This window comes from Aquarana catesbeiana, linkage group LG03 (genome assembly GCF_042186555.1).
Source record: "Aquarana catesbeiana isolate 2022-GZ linkage group LG03, ASM4218655v1, whole genome shotgun sequence".
Lineage (NCBI taxonomy): Eukaryota > Metazoa > Chordata > Amphibia > Anura > Ranidae > Aquarana > Aquarana catesbeiana.
Window position 1 is genome coordinate 734,504,313 of NC_133326.1, and position 18,058 is coordinate 734,522,370.

The 18,058-nt window shown below is 43.9% G+C and overlaps 1 protein-coding gene across 3 annotated transcripts in view; it reads right to left on the reverse strand.

Annotated features, from left to right (window-relative positions):
- The window catches only part of LOC141133846 (NACHT, LRR and PYD domains-containing protein 3-like), a 200,609-nt gene extending 183,036 nt beyond the window's left edge, over nucleotides 1–17,573 (reverse strand). For 2 of the 3 annotated variants that reach the window (XM_073623425.1, XM_073623423.1), the window contains exon 1: nucleotides 17,263–17,571. The gene's annotated coding sequence lies outside the window, so the exon portion shown is untranslated. Of the gene's footprint in view, nucleotides 1–17,262 lie in introns of all 3 variants that reach the window. The other variant, XM_073623426.1, reaches the window with a different exon arrangement.
- Between the last annotated feature and the right edge of the window lie 485 nt (nucleotides 17,574–18,058).

Here is an 18,058-nt window from a genome sequence, read left to right on the forward strand (position 1 = left end):
AAATTGTGATCTTGCGCAGTAATGTGTTAGCACTCAAAATGTTAAAAATGACAAGAGACAGTTTTTGACAATTCCTTTATTTAAATGCTTCTTCTTTCTTCTATCTTCCTTCATCTTCTTCTTCTTCTTCTGGTTCTTCTGGCTCTTCTGGTTCTTCCTCCGGCGTTCTCGTCCAGCATCTCCTCCTCCCCTGGCCGCTCCGCACCCATGGCATGGGGGGAGGCTCCCGCTCTTCTCTTCATCTTCTTCTCTTCTTCATCTTCTTCTTTTCTTCTCTTCTTCATTTTGTTCTCCGGGCCACTCCGCATCCATGCTGGCATTGAGGGAGGCTCCCGCTGTGTGACAGCGTCTCCTCGTCTGACGGTTCTTAAATAATGGTGGGCGGGGCCATCCGTGACCCCACCGCCCTCTGACGCACGGTGACTCAACGGGACTTCCCTGTGACGTCACGGGGAATGACACAGGGAAGTCCCCTCGACCGATGACCCCGCCCCCCATTATTTAAGAACCGTCAGAAGAGGAGACGCATCACACAGCGGGAGCCTCCCACCATGCCAGCATGGATGTGGAGTGGCCCGGAGAAGAATAGAAGAAGAGAAGAAAAGAAGAAGATGAAGAAGAAGATGAAGAAGAGAAGAAGATGAAGAGAAGAGCGGGAGCCTCCCCCCATGCCATGGGTGCGGAGCGGCCCGAGGAGAAGAAGATAGAAGACGCCGCGGAGGAGATGTTGGACGAGAACGCCGGAGGAAGAACCAGAAGAGCCAGAAGAACCAGAAGAAGAAGAAGAAGATGAAGGAAGATAGAAGAAAGAAGAAGCATTTAAATAAAGGAATTGTCAAAAACTGTCTCTTGTCATTTTTAACATTTTTGACATATTTTTAGTGAAATGGTAGGGGTACTGGGGGGGGCGGGATCTGGGGGTCCCCTTGTTAAAGGGGGCTTCCAGATTCCGATAAGCCCCCTGCCCGCAGACCCCCACAACCACCGGCCAGGGTTGTGGGGATGAGGCCCTTGTCCTCATAAACATGGGGACAAGGTGTTTTGGGGGGCTACCCCAAAGCACCCTCCCAATGTTGAGGGCATGTGGCCTGGTACGGTTCAGGAGGGGGGGCGCTCTCTCGTCCCCCCTCTTTTCCTGCGGCCTGCCAGGTTGCGTGCTCGGATAAGGGTCTGGTATGGAATTTAGGGGGACCCCCAAGTCATTTTTTTTTATTTTGGCCGGGGTTCCCCCTAATATCCATACCAGACCTGAAGGGCCTGGTATGGAATTTAGGGGGACCCCCATGTAATTTTTTTAAAAATTTTGGTTCAGGGTTCCCCTGTGGGGAATTCCCATGCCGTTTTTATCAATGAACTTTTATGTGTATTGTCGGACCGGCAGTGCATTAATAGACGCGAGTATTTTTAAATGGCTTTTTTCCTTTTTCATTTTGCTGTCAGACTGTTCAAAACGCGGGAAACATGCACCCCTTTACAGGCATACTATAGACACCCCCCAGCTACGAAATTTAAAGGGATATTACACTTTTATTGTTTTTTTTGTTTTTTTTATATAATCTTTATTTTAAAGATATTTCCATGAAAAACATACAGAGATACATAGCACAACAGTTAATACATACGAAGTATGTACGAATTACATAAGGGGGTGTTATGTATCAAATGAATATGTGTATTACCCAGGATCTTGCACACATCAGGGGCAATATGGTAGGGGGATATTTATAGTCATCTAATCGACACTTATAAATTCACACAACCATTGATCGCCCCTATTGCTCCCCGATGGAGGATCCCAGAACAAGACTATAACCATCAGTCAACTGTATGGGTTTAACTGGAACCCATAGTACCTGAGACCAGGTCGAACGCTAGGTCATAAACCTTGATGTAAGCCATAACATACTGTAATTATTCTTTTTATAATAATGAAAGTATCAGAAAAAACAGGAAAAAGAAAAAAAAAGGGGAAAAAGGGAGGGGGGGGAACAAAGGGAGAACGAAAAAGAAAAAGGAAATGTTACACCTCTTATCATATTCAACCATATTGAACTGCTCTGGGCTTATTAGAGCACGTCTGTGTATCAGTCGCCTGTTGGTAGTTACTTCAATATCTGTCAAAAAACAACCTCAGACGCGAGGATCAATTGGGGTTCTGTATCTGAGTAGATCCTCTGGCTGGCACCTTCCCCTGACCTGTGTAGTGCATCCATGTGGCCCATATTGAGTAGAACTTTTCGTATTTGTCCTTACACTTCGCCATCCATTCCACTGCGGCCATAATATTATCAACCAACCCCATCCATTCGGCACGTGTGGGTATTTGAGGCTTTTTCCAATGTATAGGGATCAGCTTTCGTGCTGCGTTAAGTAAGTGTGGTAAAATTGACTTGCGATACTGGCCGAGAGGAATGGTAGGGAAGTGCAGTAAGGATTCCAGTGGTGAGTCTGGGAGTTCTACATCCAAGATGAGTTTAATTTGAGTATATATGTCCAGCCAGAATGGTCGTAATTTGGGGCATTCCCACCAAATGTGGAGGAATGAACCCCGAAGCCCGCATTCCCTCCAGCATGCGGCGGAAAGAGACGGATAGATCTTAGTGAGCTTAGCGGGGACCCTGTACCACCTGGTCAAAACCTTATAGCTGTTCTCTTGCATTTTGGTGTCAACAGTGCTCGAATGGGTAAGGCGGAAAAGATGTTCTAATTGGGGTTCTGTAAAGGTGTGGTTAAGATCTTTCTCCCACTCCCTAATAAATCCCAGTTTTCCCTCTTCCTGTGAAGATTGCAGTAACTCATATAACACTGAGATCGCATGGGGGGTGATAGAGGATGACATACATAATCGTTCAAAAGGCGATGCCACCGTGGGGGAACGAACCCCCTGTGGTAAGCTATCAATAAAATGTTTAAGTTGTCTATATCGCCATTCGTCCATTGGGAATGGGCCGAACAGTTCCCTCAGCTTAGCCAATGGTATTAGGCCTTGATCCTGAACAAATCTGTCGCATCTGATCTCCCCATCAGCTGTCCACGTACGGAAAAAAGATGGGTGTTCCCCCGGAGTGAACCATGGGAAGCCACCTAGGGGTGCCAGAGGGGAAATCGCCGGAGTGAGCTTCCCTTTCCTATTCAAGGCATCCCACACGTTTAAGGTGTGTGAAGCCATAGGAGAGACCAGCATTGACAGACCTCTGTTCTCCCTGGGAACCCATGGTGCATGTGATAGATTTCGGCCAGCTAGGAATTTATCGAGCGGGACCCACAGTTTAAGGGAGACATTGTGATACCAGTCCAAAATACGCTGTAAGGCTATAGCTTCATAGTACTTGCGTATCATTGGGACCCCCATTCCCCCTCTTGCTTTAGGGCGTTGTATCGTGCGAAGGGCTAGTCTGGGGCACTTCCCACTCCATATATACTGTATAAACAGGCTGTTGAGGGTTGAGAAGAAAGTCCTAGGCAGGGCGATGGGCACCATCTGCAGGAAAAATAAAATGCGGGGTAGCACATTCATCTTCAAAATGCTGACTCGGCCCATCCATGAGAATGCAGCTCTATTCCAAGATTTTAGGTCTGTTCTGATGTTAGTGAGCAGTGGTGAATAGTTACATGTATAGAGCTGGGAACATTGTGTGGGCAGGTAAATCCCCAAATATTTCAGGGAGGTCTGGCACCACGTAAACGAGAAGGCAGTCTGCAGCTGTGTACGCAAAGCCATGGATATATTTAGGGACAAGATCTCAGATTTGTTGTAGTTGATCTTAAAGTTAGATAGTAAGTGAAATTCCTTCAGTTCTGCCATGATGTTGGGTAGTGATATGCGGGGCTCCGAGACATAGAATAAGACGTCATCCGCGTAGGCGGAAAGCTTATGTTCAATTGGCCCCACAGTGAAGCCCCTGATATCCCTATTGAGGCGTATTTTGTTTAGCAAGGGCTCCAATGTCAGAGCAAAGATCAAAGGGGATAAAGGACACCCCTGGCGTGTCCCATTATGTATTGGAAAGGCGTCTGACAGTAAACCATTCACCTTTACTCTAGCTGTTGGAGAACTGTATAGGGAGGATATCCATGAGAGCATGCTGGGGCCCAGGCCAAGCCTGGTCAGCACTGCCCTCATGTAAGTCCAATCAACCCTATCGAATGCCTTTTCGGCATCGGTAGAGAGCAAGAGACGAGGGTGTGCTGTGGTCCAAGACTCTGCCCAGTGTATCAGTTGGAGTGCTCTATTGGAGTTGTCCCTGGCCTCCCTACCCATTATGAATCCCGTCTGGTCCGGGTGTATAAGTGACGGAAGGATCGGTTTGAGTCTATTGGCCAGAATTTTTGCTAGGATTTTGACATCGGTGTTTAGAAGGGATATCAGCCTATAGCTCCCTGGCATGGAATGATCTTTCCCTTCTTTTGGAAGGACTGTGATATGCGCCATCAGAGCTTCCTTAGGCATCACCGTGCCGGAAGCCAAGGCTGTGAAATAAGCACACATGGGTTCCGTGAGTACTTCTGAGTACTTCTTATAGTATGCGTTAGTATAGCCGTCTGGACCCGGGCTTTTCCCATTAGGGAGATCTTTAATCACAGTCTTAATTTCCAAAAGGGAGATAGGTATATCCAGCTGTTTACTAATGGAAGCCGCCAGCTGTGGGCATTGGGCTTCTGTAAGGTATTGTGTAATACGGTCAGTCCGTTGGGTATCCGTTAGACCAGATACTGTGCTCGGGAGGTGATATAGTTGAGCATAGTATTCTTTGAAGGCTTGGGCTATTTTTGAGGAGTGCACCACCGGTGTACCTGTTGTCGAAGTCAGTTTGTGTACATGGCCTGAAGCCCGTTGGGGCCTAAGAGCTCTCGCCAATAGTCACCCACACTTATTACCAAATTCGTAGAATTTGTGTGCTACATGCCTCATTCGTGCCCTGATCCTAGCATCCAGCAGTCTGGATAAATCCTGTCTGAGGGCCTGTAATTCTGAGGTGACTGTAGGGGTTATGTGTCGTTTGTGTATCAGTTCTGTTTTTTGAATCTTCCCTAATAGGTCCTGCAATTCCCCTTCTCTAGCCCTCTTTAATCTTGATCCCTGAGATATTAGCTCCCCTCGGATAACCGCTTTATGTCCTTCCCACACCGAGCCCATGCCCACCTCACTCGTCGTGTTCTCATCAAAGTATAGAGAGATGGCATCTAGCACCTGTTTGTGTGCTACCGCATCATCCAAGATGCATTCGTTTAGGCGCCAGCTCCATGTCCGAGCTTCCGCAGACAAGGGCCGCAAGGAGATGAAGACCGGAGCGTGGTCCGACAGTGTGATGGAGCCAATTGAAGCACCAGACAGGGAGTCTAGGGAGTATTGGTCCATTAGTAATAAGTCTATGCGAGTGTAGACATTGTGTGTAGCTGAGAAGTAGCTATAATCTCTATCTACTGGGTGTAATAGCCTCCAGCAGTCCACTAAATGGTGTGCCTGTAGTGATTTCCTGAAGTGTTTCAAAAAGGCAAAGGAGTGGGCTGAGCGACTGGAAGAAGTGTCTATCTGTGGGTCGGGGCTGACATTGAAATCCCCTCCCATTATAAGTTGGCCTTCTTTAAAGGAGGTCAGGGTATCTAAGATAGAGTCTATAAAGGTAAGTTGTTTGTTATTTGGGGCATACACAGCTGCAAACGTGAACCTACGGGAGTAAATGGAGCCCTTGACGAACATATATCTGCCATGGGGGTCTATTAGTTGATCCATTAGGACAAAGGGGCAATTTTTGTGTATCGCAATGGCAACACCTCCAGATTTGGGTCTTGGGGAGTTGCTAAGAAACCAGGACCGATATAGGTGTGTGGGGAGCCGGGGGACCGAGTCAGCACTGAAGTGAGTTTCCTGCAAAAAAAACACATGTGCCCCTGAACGTTTCATCTCAAGCCACAACTTACCCCTTTTGGAGGGTGATCCCAGGCCTTGCACATTGTAGGACCCGATTTTTAGATCAGCCATAGTAGAAGAGTATGGGGGAGGGTCGCCATTCTGTCAGCAAGAGGGGGATTGATCCAAAGCGTAATCTTATCATCATAATGTAGCCTGAGGGACACATTAAGCGCCAATATGTACCTAAGAAATAAACCATGGTTATTGCAGGTGTAAAGAACATAAACATATAAGAAAAAACAGTCACAACAAAAAACATAGAAAAACCAAAAACCCTAAAAGTAGGGAAAAGTGCAACCTTGCCACCGGTCGGTGACCCCCACCCCTCCCCCAGTAAGAAGGAGCAGTGGGGGTCAGCGAGCAGCGCCAATTCCCAATACGGGAACAAAACTCCTAGGAGTTGACCTATTGGGGGTAAGTGAAACAGCACGGGGGGTGAGACCGTGGTGAAACCCGCTCATTGTGTTGGGCACAAAAATTGCACCTCAATACCAAGTGCATATGATGAATCAGCAGCTGGGGGGATGTCAAAAAATGACAAAGAAAAAAAAACAAAGAAAAAATAACGTCCAGGGGACATTTAGGATACCCTTGTTGGGAAGTTCTGTTTCTTAGGTTTCTCCTTGAGGAGATGGGGGGTGGGATGCCCGAGCAGGGGGGCCTCTCCTGGATCCTCGGTGGCGGCTGCGGCGATTCGCTTGCCACTGTTCAGGGCGGTTTGGGAGGGGTATCTCCGGCGAGGTCCTCCAGTCTGGAATGTCCACCTGTGGCAGTCCAAGAAACTCCAGAAAATGGGGTAAATCAGCCTTGCTCCGCAGTGTAGATTGTTTACCATCTTTAGTTGCAGATAGGCTGAAGGGGAATCCCCACCTATAGGGCAGTTGGGCATCCTGTAAGGCCGCCAGCAGTAGTTTGAGGGCACGACGCTGCATCAGCGTGCGTCCGGAGAGGTCTGGAAAAAAAGATAGTTTGGCTCCATCAAAATCCACATGTCTGAGTCCGCGGACTTGAGTCATGATCTGTTCCTTAAGAGAATACTTATGCAGTTTGCAGATAATGTCTCTGGGCTTGTCAGGGTCTTCAGATGGAGGTCTCAGGGCTCTATGTGCCCGGTCTATCTCAATATGTTCTGGCGCCTGGCGGCCTAATATTTGTTTAAAGACCCCTTGCAGGGTAGGAACAATATCTCTCTGGCCTGTGGCCTCAGGTAGGCCTCTGATGCGTATGTTAACCCTTCTGCTCCTGTTCTCAGCATCATCCATTTGGTCAAGCAGGGCTTCAATCCTGCGATCCTGCGATTTACAGCGGTCTGTAAGGGCTTGTAATGTGGGAGCAGTCTCTTCCCACTGTGTCTCCAGCGTTTCCACTCTCCCCCCTAGATGTGCTGTGTCTGCTTGTAAGTCCTCTATGTCCTGCCTCATGGCCTTCTCTACTCTGTGCACAAACTTCTCCAAGTCATCTTTGGTGGGAAGGGAGAGTATATGAGAGGGAGAGTATATGAGAGCGAATGTCTCTATCCCCCCAGGCATCTCCTCTTTCAGGGAGCCTTTCTGACCTGTCCGATCCAGAGGGAGAGGAGGGGGGAGGCAGGGAAGGTAGCGGTAAGCGTGGGGAGCTGATAGGGGAGGTAGCTCTGGAAGCGTGGCCTCCGGGCGCCATCTTGGCAGTTCCTCTGCGAGTCCCATAAAAGTAGTTTTCCAGCGATTCTGATCGGCCTCAAGGGGTCCGCTGTGGTTGAGGAGATGGTTTGCGTTTCGGGGGCATCGTTGCGGGTGATAAAGCCCCCTTTAGTGCTGCTGATCAGGCTTTGTGTAGAGCGGGCTGCACGGAGCTCAAGGAGAGCACGTCTTCACTCCTGCATGCCGTAGCCACGCCCCCACACTTTTATTGTTTGACTTTAAGCATTATTAAAATCACTGCTCCTGAAAAAACGGCAGTTTTTAAAAGTTTTTTTTGCATTGATCCATGTCCCCTGGGGCAGGACCCGGGTCCCCAAACACTTTTTATGACAATAACTTGCATATAAGCCTTTAAAATTAGCACTTTTGATTTCTCCCATACACTTTTAAAGGGTGTTCCGCGGCATTCGAATTTGCCACGAACACCCCAAATTGTTCGCTGTTCGGCGAACTTGCGAACAGCCAATGTTCGAGTCGAACATGAGTTCGACTCGAATTCGAAGCTCATCCCTACTCTCTGTATACTCTACCACACCTGTGATAAAGTTGACTGTTCCATGCTTGTATCTGTGAAATCTCTTAATAATAGTTACTTCACTGTTCTATTCTCTGCACTATACCGCTGCGAGGGTGAACATTTGTCACAATGTTATTCTTCTATACAATAAAAATTATTTTCAAAGAAATACAGTCCATTTCACACCACGCACCAATATCCTTGACAGTAAATCAGATCACCCCTAAGGCTGACACAAACTCCTGGAGACTGAATGCTTAACTCCTGACAGATCCTGATCTTTTCTCTAAAATTACATCAAAGCTTAGGGACTTCTTTAGACTAAATGAATGGTGCACAAATGCTCAATAAGGGGTGACTTGATGAGAATGGGTGCACACGGTAAAAGACAACAGGAGGCTGAATATAAAAGATTGACAGGCATAATCTGTGGACTGGAGACAAAACATAAACAGTCCCTGACAGAGACCTCAGCTACAGAACTACTAGAGGCAAGGAAAAAATACAGCTAAGCCTAGAAACTAAAATGAAACACCTTTTAAAAGATCTACTATGAGGCAGGAGACAAATTGGGCAGGCTGCTGGCCCTGGGGGAGCCTACAACCTCCAAACACATAATGGGCATTAAAAGTACAGATGGAACACTAGACGTTACAACAGAAGCCATAGAAAAACATTTCCACACATACTACTCCAAACTGTAAAGTTTACCTGCACAATACAGACCTCCTGAGGTATCAGGGGATAGAGCTCAGGCCATACAGGACTACTTAAGGGACAGCGGTCTCCCTAAATTATCAACGGCCTACAGAAGACGAGATCTCTTCCATGGAGATTTAACAGGCTATTAAAGCCTTAGAACCAGGGAAAAGCCCAGGTCCAGACAGCTACACATCTATCTATTATAAGACTTTTATGAACATACTGACAGAACCACTTAAAAAAGCCTTTAACTTTCTGGCTAACGCTCGATCGGTACCCTCAGACTTTCTCACCGCACACATTACGGTTCTTCCCAAACCCAACAAGGACACCACAGAGTGCTCTAGCTACAGGCCTATTTCTTCGTTTCATTATTTTTTTATTGAAATTATCGTATAAATGACAGTACAACAGTACATCCGTATACAGTTACAGGTATTCTTTGGTCATTTTTATAAATGCATCAAACAAAAGAATCAGCATGACACGGTGTACATTATATAGTAAATGTAACTTAAATCGAGCATATTATTACAAACTTTTTCTTTTTCTAGTTGTGCTACGATTGGGATCAGAGGCGAGGTCCCCCCCCCCAGACACCCCATCTGGGAACAAGCTGTGACCAGAGAGGTGCCCCCCCCCCGCTCCCAATAGTGTTCCAATTATCAAAGTAATTATCTCTTGGAGCACTCTATTTTAAACTATATTGTTTTTTTGTATATAATATTTATTTGTACTAATGCAGTATAACATGAATAGTTGTGGAACTACATAATATAAAGATAATGAAGTCAGATATACGGCTGATTGTTAAAGCTTTTAGCCAACATATTATTATTAAAGAGAAGGAAAAGAAAGGAAGAAGAAAAGGATGGAGGGAAGGGAAGAAGAGGTGAAAATTAAAAGAAAAATAAAAATTCCAAAGAAATATAAATTAAAGGGATATAGAATTAAACATAAGATTGTAATGACAACATCTTACCACCAATTGACTTTTTAGTCATTATGTCAATATCAGAAATTCAATAAGAGGATTCTGGAACCTTTGTGCACCATGGAGCCCAATCACTCAATAATTTAGTTTTTGCGGTAATGGAGTAAGCAAAAAATTTTTCATATTGGAAGTGAGTGTTAACTCTTTGTATAACTTCACTAACGTTAGGGATATTATTTGATTTCCATTTTGAAGTGATCGATAATCGTGCTGCTATTAATATGTGAGTAGTTAAATGTCTATACTTTCTTGGTATTTTATCTATTCCTAAGTTGAGGATAGCTAATGCAGGATTGGAGGTAATCACTATTCCAGTGATTTTTGATAACAAGGAAAAAGTTGAGTTCCAGAAGCTTCTTATAGATTTACAATCCCACAATATATGAAATATTGTTCCAGTGCTATCGCAATCTCGCCAACAGTGTGTGTCAGAGTTGTGGAATATTTGTGATATTCTCATTGGGGTTAGGTAGCTTCTATATAACAACTTGAGAGAGATATCCCAATGGTTAGTGCAATGGGAGTATATATGATTAGCTTGAATAGCTTTGTTCCACTCAGTTAATGCAAAACAACTCTTTAGGTCTCTTTCCCAGTTTAGCATACTGGTAGTTTTGGTTTGATTGTGTGTAGTTTGCAGATATTTGTAAAACCATGTGAGGCCTTTAGGTTTGGCAGAAGAGGTGGAGATATATGTCCACACTATAGGGTTGTGGCTGAGAAATGAGTGTGGGTATTTAGTATGGTAGTGATATAATTGGATATGTGTGTATGATGGTGTTGACAAAAGGTGATCTTTAAATTGAGTGTATGACATATTTCTCAGAGCATCTATTTTGGTTAATTTTAAAGAGGGGATGAGGTATTCGTACATGCCTAGTGAGATTTCTTTTTTCTGTAGGTTTTTACTGGCATGATCTTTTTTATTGATTATTTTCCATGCGTTAACTGTTGCGTTTATAGAGGGGAAGTTGGGGTGAAACACTGGTCTGTTTGTAAGAGTGGCTAATAAAAGTGAGGGTAAGTCTCTGTGGTTTACTATTGCGTTTTCTATTTGCACCCATAATTTATCTGATGTCCTGGTGAACCAGAACTTAGCCTGGTCCAGAAGTGCTGCTACATAATAGTTACGTATATTAGGGAAACCCATTCCACCTTTCTGTTTTTGTTTTTGTAATGTAGAATAAGATAGTCTAGCTATTTTACCAGCCCAAATATATTTTCTTAGTATTTTATCTACTTTGATAAAGAAATGATCCGGCAAAATGATAGGGATAGTGCGGAAATAGTACAATATTTTGGGTAAAACAGACATTTTAAACGCAGCAATTCTTCCTATCCACGAGAGTTCATGTGAGGCAATATGTTCAAGGTCATTATTTATTGTATTTAATAGTGAGGGGTAGTTATGATCGTAGATAGTGGCTGAGGGATAAGCTAGATTTATACCTAGATATTTTAGATATTTGTGGGTCCACTCGAAGGGAAAGTCGGATTTTAATTTTTTAAGACTAGATTTATTAATGTGAATGGGGAGAATTGAGGATTTGTTAACGTTAAGTTTATAGTATGATATTTTCCCGAAGTCAGTAAGAATTTGTTGAGCTCTGTCAAGGGATGTGAGTGGTGAGGTTAATGTCAGTACCACGTCGTCAGCAAATAGTCCTATCCTGTGATCTACGTCCGACACCGCTATGCCTTTGATAAGGGTGTCTTTTCTTATTGTCTCCGCCAGGGGCTCCATCACCAATGAAAAGATCAATGGCGATAAAGGGCATCCCTGGCGGGTGCCATTTGTTATGTGAAATTTGTCCGACATGGCGTTGGAGGTGTAAACCTGTGCCGTTGGGACTGTATAAAGTGCTGATATAGAAGAGAGGATAGGACCACTGAGACCAAATTTCGCAAGTGTCGCTAATAGGTACCCCCAGTGGACCCGATCAAACGCCTTTTCGGCGTCTAGCGTCAGGAACACCGTGGGCACCTTTCGCGTTTCTGCTATTTTGAGAAGGTTAAACATTCTACGAGTTCCGTCGGGGGCTTGTCTTCCTTTTACAAAGCCTACTTGATCCGGTTTAATTAGTGAAGGGGTTACTTCCGCTAGACGGTTGGCTAGAATTTTCGAATAAATTTTCAAATCAGTGTTGAGCAGGGATATGGGCCTAAAATTTTGTGGGGCATCTGGTTTTTTCCCTGGTTTGGGGAGGGTTATTATAATTGCCTGAAGCATTTCTTCTGGGAATGAACTTTCGGAAGATGCTTTTTGAAAAAGATTGGTCATATATGGCACTAAAATATTGGAAAGAGCATTATAATATTCAGCTGAAAAACCATCAGCACCAGGTGATTTGTTGTGGGGTAGAGATTGGATGGCTAAAGTAATTTCTTTATTTGTTATTGCAGAATTTAGGTACGTTAATTGGTCATCGTTTAGGGAAGGGAGGTCAATTGAATTTAGGAAAGTGTTGATTCCTTTTTCTGTGGGTTGTGTCGTTGAGGGGTCTTCTTTCAAGTTATACAATTGTTTATAGTATTTACAGAATGCGTTAGCAATGTCCTTTGGGTGATAAACAGCTTGTGAAGTGATAGGGTCTTTAATGTAAGATAGTTTAGATTTTTGTTGTTTTTTACGGATGTAGGCCGCCAAAAATTTGCCAGCTTTGTTACCTTGGGTATAATGTGTTGCTTTAAATTTTTGTAAGTATAGTTGATGTTCTAGAATCATATGGTTTCTAACCTCTTGCCTAGTTTGATTTAATTCTGTGTTTATCTTAGAAGAAGGGTGTGTTTTGTGCTGTTTTTCAAGGGATGTAAGTTTAGCCATTAAAGAGGTAAATGCTTTTAATTTCCTTTTTTTTTCCCGTGCTGCTATTTGTAAGAGTAGACCTCTGCTGAATGCTTTGTGGGCACACCACAATGTGAAAATGTTTGTATCTGGAGTGTCATTGTATTGAAAGAATTCTTTGATCCGATCACGCAGACCATCCTTATGTATGGGGTTATTTAGAATTGATATATTGTTTCGCCATAAACGTATAGGAGACTCTGCATTTTGCTCTTTAATTGAGAGTGAGACGGGTGCGTGATCGGACCAAGTAATTGGATGTATTTTAGCTGAGATTGCATTATTAAGACAAGCTAGGTCAGTTACAAACAGGTCAATTCTTGAGTAGGACTTGTGAGGAGCTGAATAGTAGGTAAAATCTTTCTCTCCTGAGTTGACGCAGCGCCATACGTCATATAAGTCAGAAGAGTGTAAAAAAGAACGTAGTTCAGTACGTAGGGATTTCCGTGGGGATGAACAATCTAGTTGTTTATCAGGAACGCAATTGAAGTCCCCACAGTATAAGACTAGACCTTTTTTGATGTTCCCAACCTTTTTTTTGAGAGCATTCAAAAAAGGTAGCTGTCTACAATTCGGAGCATAAACATTAATGATTGTGTACATAGTATTATTCAATTCACAAACTAGTATAATGTATCTACCCAATTGATCGCATACTATTTCCTGTAAATTAAATGCTACATTTTGGTTAATAGCAATTAACACTCCTCTCTTTTTCTTTGGGCCTGAAGCCGTGAAGATATGTGGAAATTGTCTATCTTTACAAATAGGGTGCTTGTGCTGGACGAAATGAGTTTCCTGGATGCACAAAATGTCGCTCTTTAGGGATTTAGCTTGTTGCCACATAGCTCTTCTTTTAAAGGGACTATTAAGACCATGTGCGTTTATAGTCACAAAATTAAGAACCATTGGGCTGTGAGAAAATTTGCTTAGGAGTGATAATAATCAGAATTTGAGTGGCGGGCTGGATAAGAAGGTACTTGCATTTAAGGTTACCGTGACCTTGAGTGGAGGGTGTCTGGTCCATTGGAATAAACATATTGAAGATTTGGGTTCCAGATTGTTGTCATCAGGTTTGCCGTGGATGAATATCGGTGGTATAGTAAGAAAGAAAAGAAAGAAAACGTCAACATGCAAACAAAAAACAAAACTTAAAAAATTGAGGATGACATCCTCACAGTGCGAATAAAATCGCATGGTAACACTTGGGGGTATAAACTCCTAACAGCCCGCTGCGGCCCTTGGATTAGGAAGGTAAACATCAGATGTGTAGTTGATTTCCGATCCATGAGATAACAGTCAAGTGTCGGTGACAGACTTCCACTCTGGGGAGATACTTCTAGGGGTTTTGGTAGTGAGAGTGTCCTCTTCATCATCTAAAGGGAGTCCCCATTTCTTGGTAAGTTGAAGGCCCTCTTCCAGAGACCTGATTGTGTAGGTGCGGCCATCTTTGGTGATAAGGAGTTTCGTGGGGAAACCCCACGAGTATGGGAGTTTACTATTGCGTAGTAATTTGGTTAGTGGTAATAACTTTTTTCTTGCCAACATCGTGTGCTGGGAGAGGTCTGCATAAATAGCAATGCCCGCGTAAGGATTGGGTAAAGGGGAATTTTTTCTCGCATAGCGCATTAATTCATCCTTAATATGGTAGAAGTGTATGCGAGCTATGACATCGCGGGGTATTTTTTCTGGTAAGTATTGCGGCTTGGGTAATCTGTGGGCGCGATCTACCGTAACTTCCCCTGGTGGCGTGTCTGGGAGCAGGTCTCGGATTAGTTGTTGGACATAGTTCCGAAGTTCAGAGGGGGGTACAGATTCCGCTACTCCTCGCAGCTTTATATTATTTCTTCGGGACCTATCCTCTAAATCCGCCATTTTGTTTTTCAAGGCTTCTATTTCGTCGTCTTTTTCGTTATGGGCGTCGACTAATTCATTATGTGCTGTAGAGAATTCTGCCATCTTATCCTCCACATGGCTGACTCTTTCACCAATATCATTGATGTCAGATTTTAAGTGAGCTATACACTCCATGAGGTCCCTGTGCATGGATCCCCTCAATGAGACTAACATTTCTTTCATAGTAGTGTCATTTAATGGCAGACCGGATGTTGGGAACTCTTGGATTTGTTCAATGAATTCAGTAGTACTGTCATGAGATGTAAAATCCTCCTCATGTTTATCCCCTGCATAAGTGTGGGCAGAGGAGCGTTTAGGGGCAGCTTTTTGTGGGCTTTGAGAGGGGGTCTGGCAGGTGGAAGAACGGCTGCTGTGTCCTGGAGAGAAGGATGGCTGTCCGCAATCCTCCTTCCCTCTCCCTCTAGTATCAGTCTGACTGGCGCGCTGCTGCCTGTGAGCGGCGGCGCCATCTTGGCTTTCTGGCGTGCAGGCCGCGGAATAAAAGTCCGTCAGTTTGCGGGGTCCCCCAGGGGGTTTCCTCTTACCCATCGCTGGATCGATGTGCAGGGGTTCACAGGCTTCTCCGGAGTGGGTTTACCGGCTGATATAGTCGCTTTGTGCGGGTCGCTGCGGCAGGCTGTCACGGAGCTCTCTCCTTATGCGGCCATCTCCTCCGGCTGCTGGCCACGCCCCCCCCAGGCCTATTTCTTTACTGAACATGGACCTGAAGTTGCTAGCTAAAATCCGGGCTTCAAAAAATCCTGAACAAGTAGCCTTTAGGCCAGGCAGGGAAGCGAAAGACAACATCATATAAGCACTCCTTCCCACACAAACATCACAATCCCAACACATGGAAAGTCTTCTATTATCCACAGACATGGAGAAGGCTTTCGACAGAGTCGCCTGGGACTTCATGTTCGCAACCTGAAATCACATGGGACTTAATCCTCACATGATGGCATGGTTTACAGCACTATACCAAAGACCTTTGGGCAGAATAAAAATGAATGGAACCTTATCAGACAAAGTTGAGATACTGAATGGCACGAGACAGTGCCGCCCCTTGTCCACGCTGCTATTCATTCTCTCCCTAGAACCATTCATTTGTACAGTAAATAAAAACAACTCTTTGAAAGACATTTCTCTACATGACAGGGTATACAAGACGACAGCATATGCAGATGACCTTCTATTCTTTGTGACAAAACCACACATCACAGTACCCAATCTTATGAAAGCCTTTGCCCGTTATGGATTTGTCTCCGATCTCAAAATAAACCTATCAAAATCTGAGGCCATGAACATCAACCTGTCCGAGACTAATCTAGCCGGTACCCAAGAAAATTGCCCCTTCAAATGGGAGGGATCGGCACTAAAATACCTTGGAATATGGCTGACCCCCAAATTGTCAATGACTTATGACGCAAACTTCCCACCTTTACTTCAAATGATAGAAAAGGATTTAAAACTTTGGAACGCAGATTACTTCTCATGGTTTAGGAGGGCTGCCATTCTGAAAATGGTCATTTTGCCCAGGCAGCTATACCCTTTTTGGGTATTACCAATTAAAATACCGCAGAGGTTTTTTAAAAAAAAATACACACCATACTCCTGACCTTCTTATGGTCAAATAAAAAACCTAGGATCAAATTCACACTTCTGACCAGACCTAAGGAATTAGGAGGGATGGGGCTTCCTGACTTCAGGAAATACTACATAGCATCCCATTTAACAAGAATAGTGGACTGGAACTGCCACCAGGGAACTAAAGACTGGGTAGCCTTAGAGGATGGATTAAGCCCCTACCCCCTACTTTTTTCTCCATGGAACCTAGAATCCCCGAAGAGACCAAACATTAAAAAAAATCCACGAATGGAAACCAAACTAAATATCTGGTTAAGAGCGGCAAAACACCCTACAGTGACCTCCCTACTGAGCCCCCTAACACCACTAATGGACAATGCTGACTTTCCACTGGGATTGGGAACCATCTGCTACGCCGCCCTCCTAACAACAAATCCCTGCAAGCAGAAGAATGTTTTCAAGACGGGAGATTCAAGGAATTTGTGACATTAAAAAGAGACAGCGGACTATACAATTTACCGCTCTGGATATACTTCCAACTACGCAGCTTCGTTGGCGGTACGACCAGACAGGGAAACTTTTCAGGCAGAACATGAAGGGCGCGCCTGCATAGATCTTCATTAAATAACTTATGTGTAAATCAGCCACAAGCTTTCACGAACCATAGAAATGTTAAGTGACTCGTAGATGTTTTGGTGCTTTTTCTCTGTATCTGAGTTGAATGTTAACAAAGCCAAGACTCTCAGACCTACGTTCACGCTGATATACAATTAATATCCATACATGATTACTATGTATGACTGTAAACCTTCCTGTACTAATGTTGAAGTTAAATAAACTTTAAATGTTTAGAAAAAAAAAGTAATACGCTTCAATCATCCTGACAACATAACAACCATGGTGCCAGAATGATTGAAGCACCAACACCTGGAGTATCTTTATCTGCTGATTGTTAAACTTTCTGGAATATACATATTTCTATTGTGGTGTAGTATCTGGGCCTGCTATCCCTCCATCCATCTTTCTTTCCTTACTTCTCTCTCCTTCTCTCAATATTTCTTTCTTTCTTTCTCTCCCCATCCCTCGTTCATCTCAGACTCGAAAAGTCAGAAAGATACAACAAATTCTTACCTCTGTGACACGCTCAGACGAATCTCGCAATGTTTCACTTTCCTATAACAGTCTATTATATATCTCTCCCACACCTATAGCGGGAAATCACATGTTTACTGAACTTTGCTCTCCGAGAGGGCCGTGTACAAAGCTGGAGAATAAACTCATCCTCTGAGCTCCTTCAGGACTCGTTTATAACACTCGGATGCAAACAAATGTTTTTTTTAAACGCAGTACAAATGCATATGCAAAAAAAAATGTTTACGTATTTCAATAAACCTCGTTGATACCATTGTGTTGCCTTTATGTGTGTTTAAAAAAAGTACAGCTTGCTGCATTTTGTGTGATTCCACCAAAGCAATCAAATCCACAAACAATTTAATAGCCTTAACGTCTCATCCGATCAATTTTGATAGGATTCAATCAAACTGAGTTGATTGGTCAGGGCGGAATATTATCATTTTCAATCAGTCAGCAGCACTGAGAAACACTGTCTTACCAAAACTATTGGGACACCTGCCTTTACACACACATGAACTTTAATGACATCCCAGTCTTATACCACGTACACACGGTTGGATTTTCTGACGAAAAATGTTCGATCCGAGCTTGTTGTCGGAAATTCCGACCGTGTGTAGGCTCAATCGGACATTTTCCATCGGAATTTCGGACACACAAAATTTGATATCTGGATCTCAAATTTTCCGACAACAAAATCCGTTGTTGGAAATTCCGATCGTGTGTACACAATTCCGATGCACAAAGTCCACGCATGCTCAGAATCAAGCAGAAGAGCCGCACTGGCTATTGAACT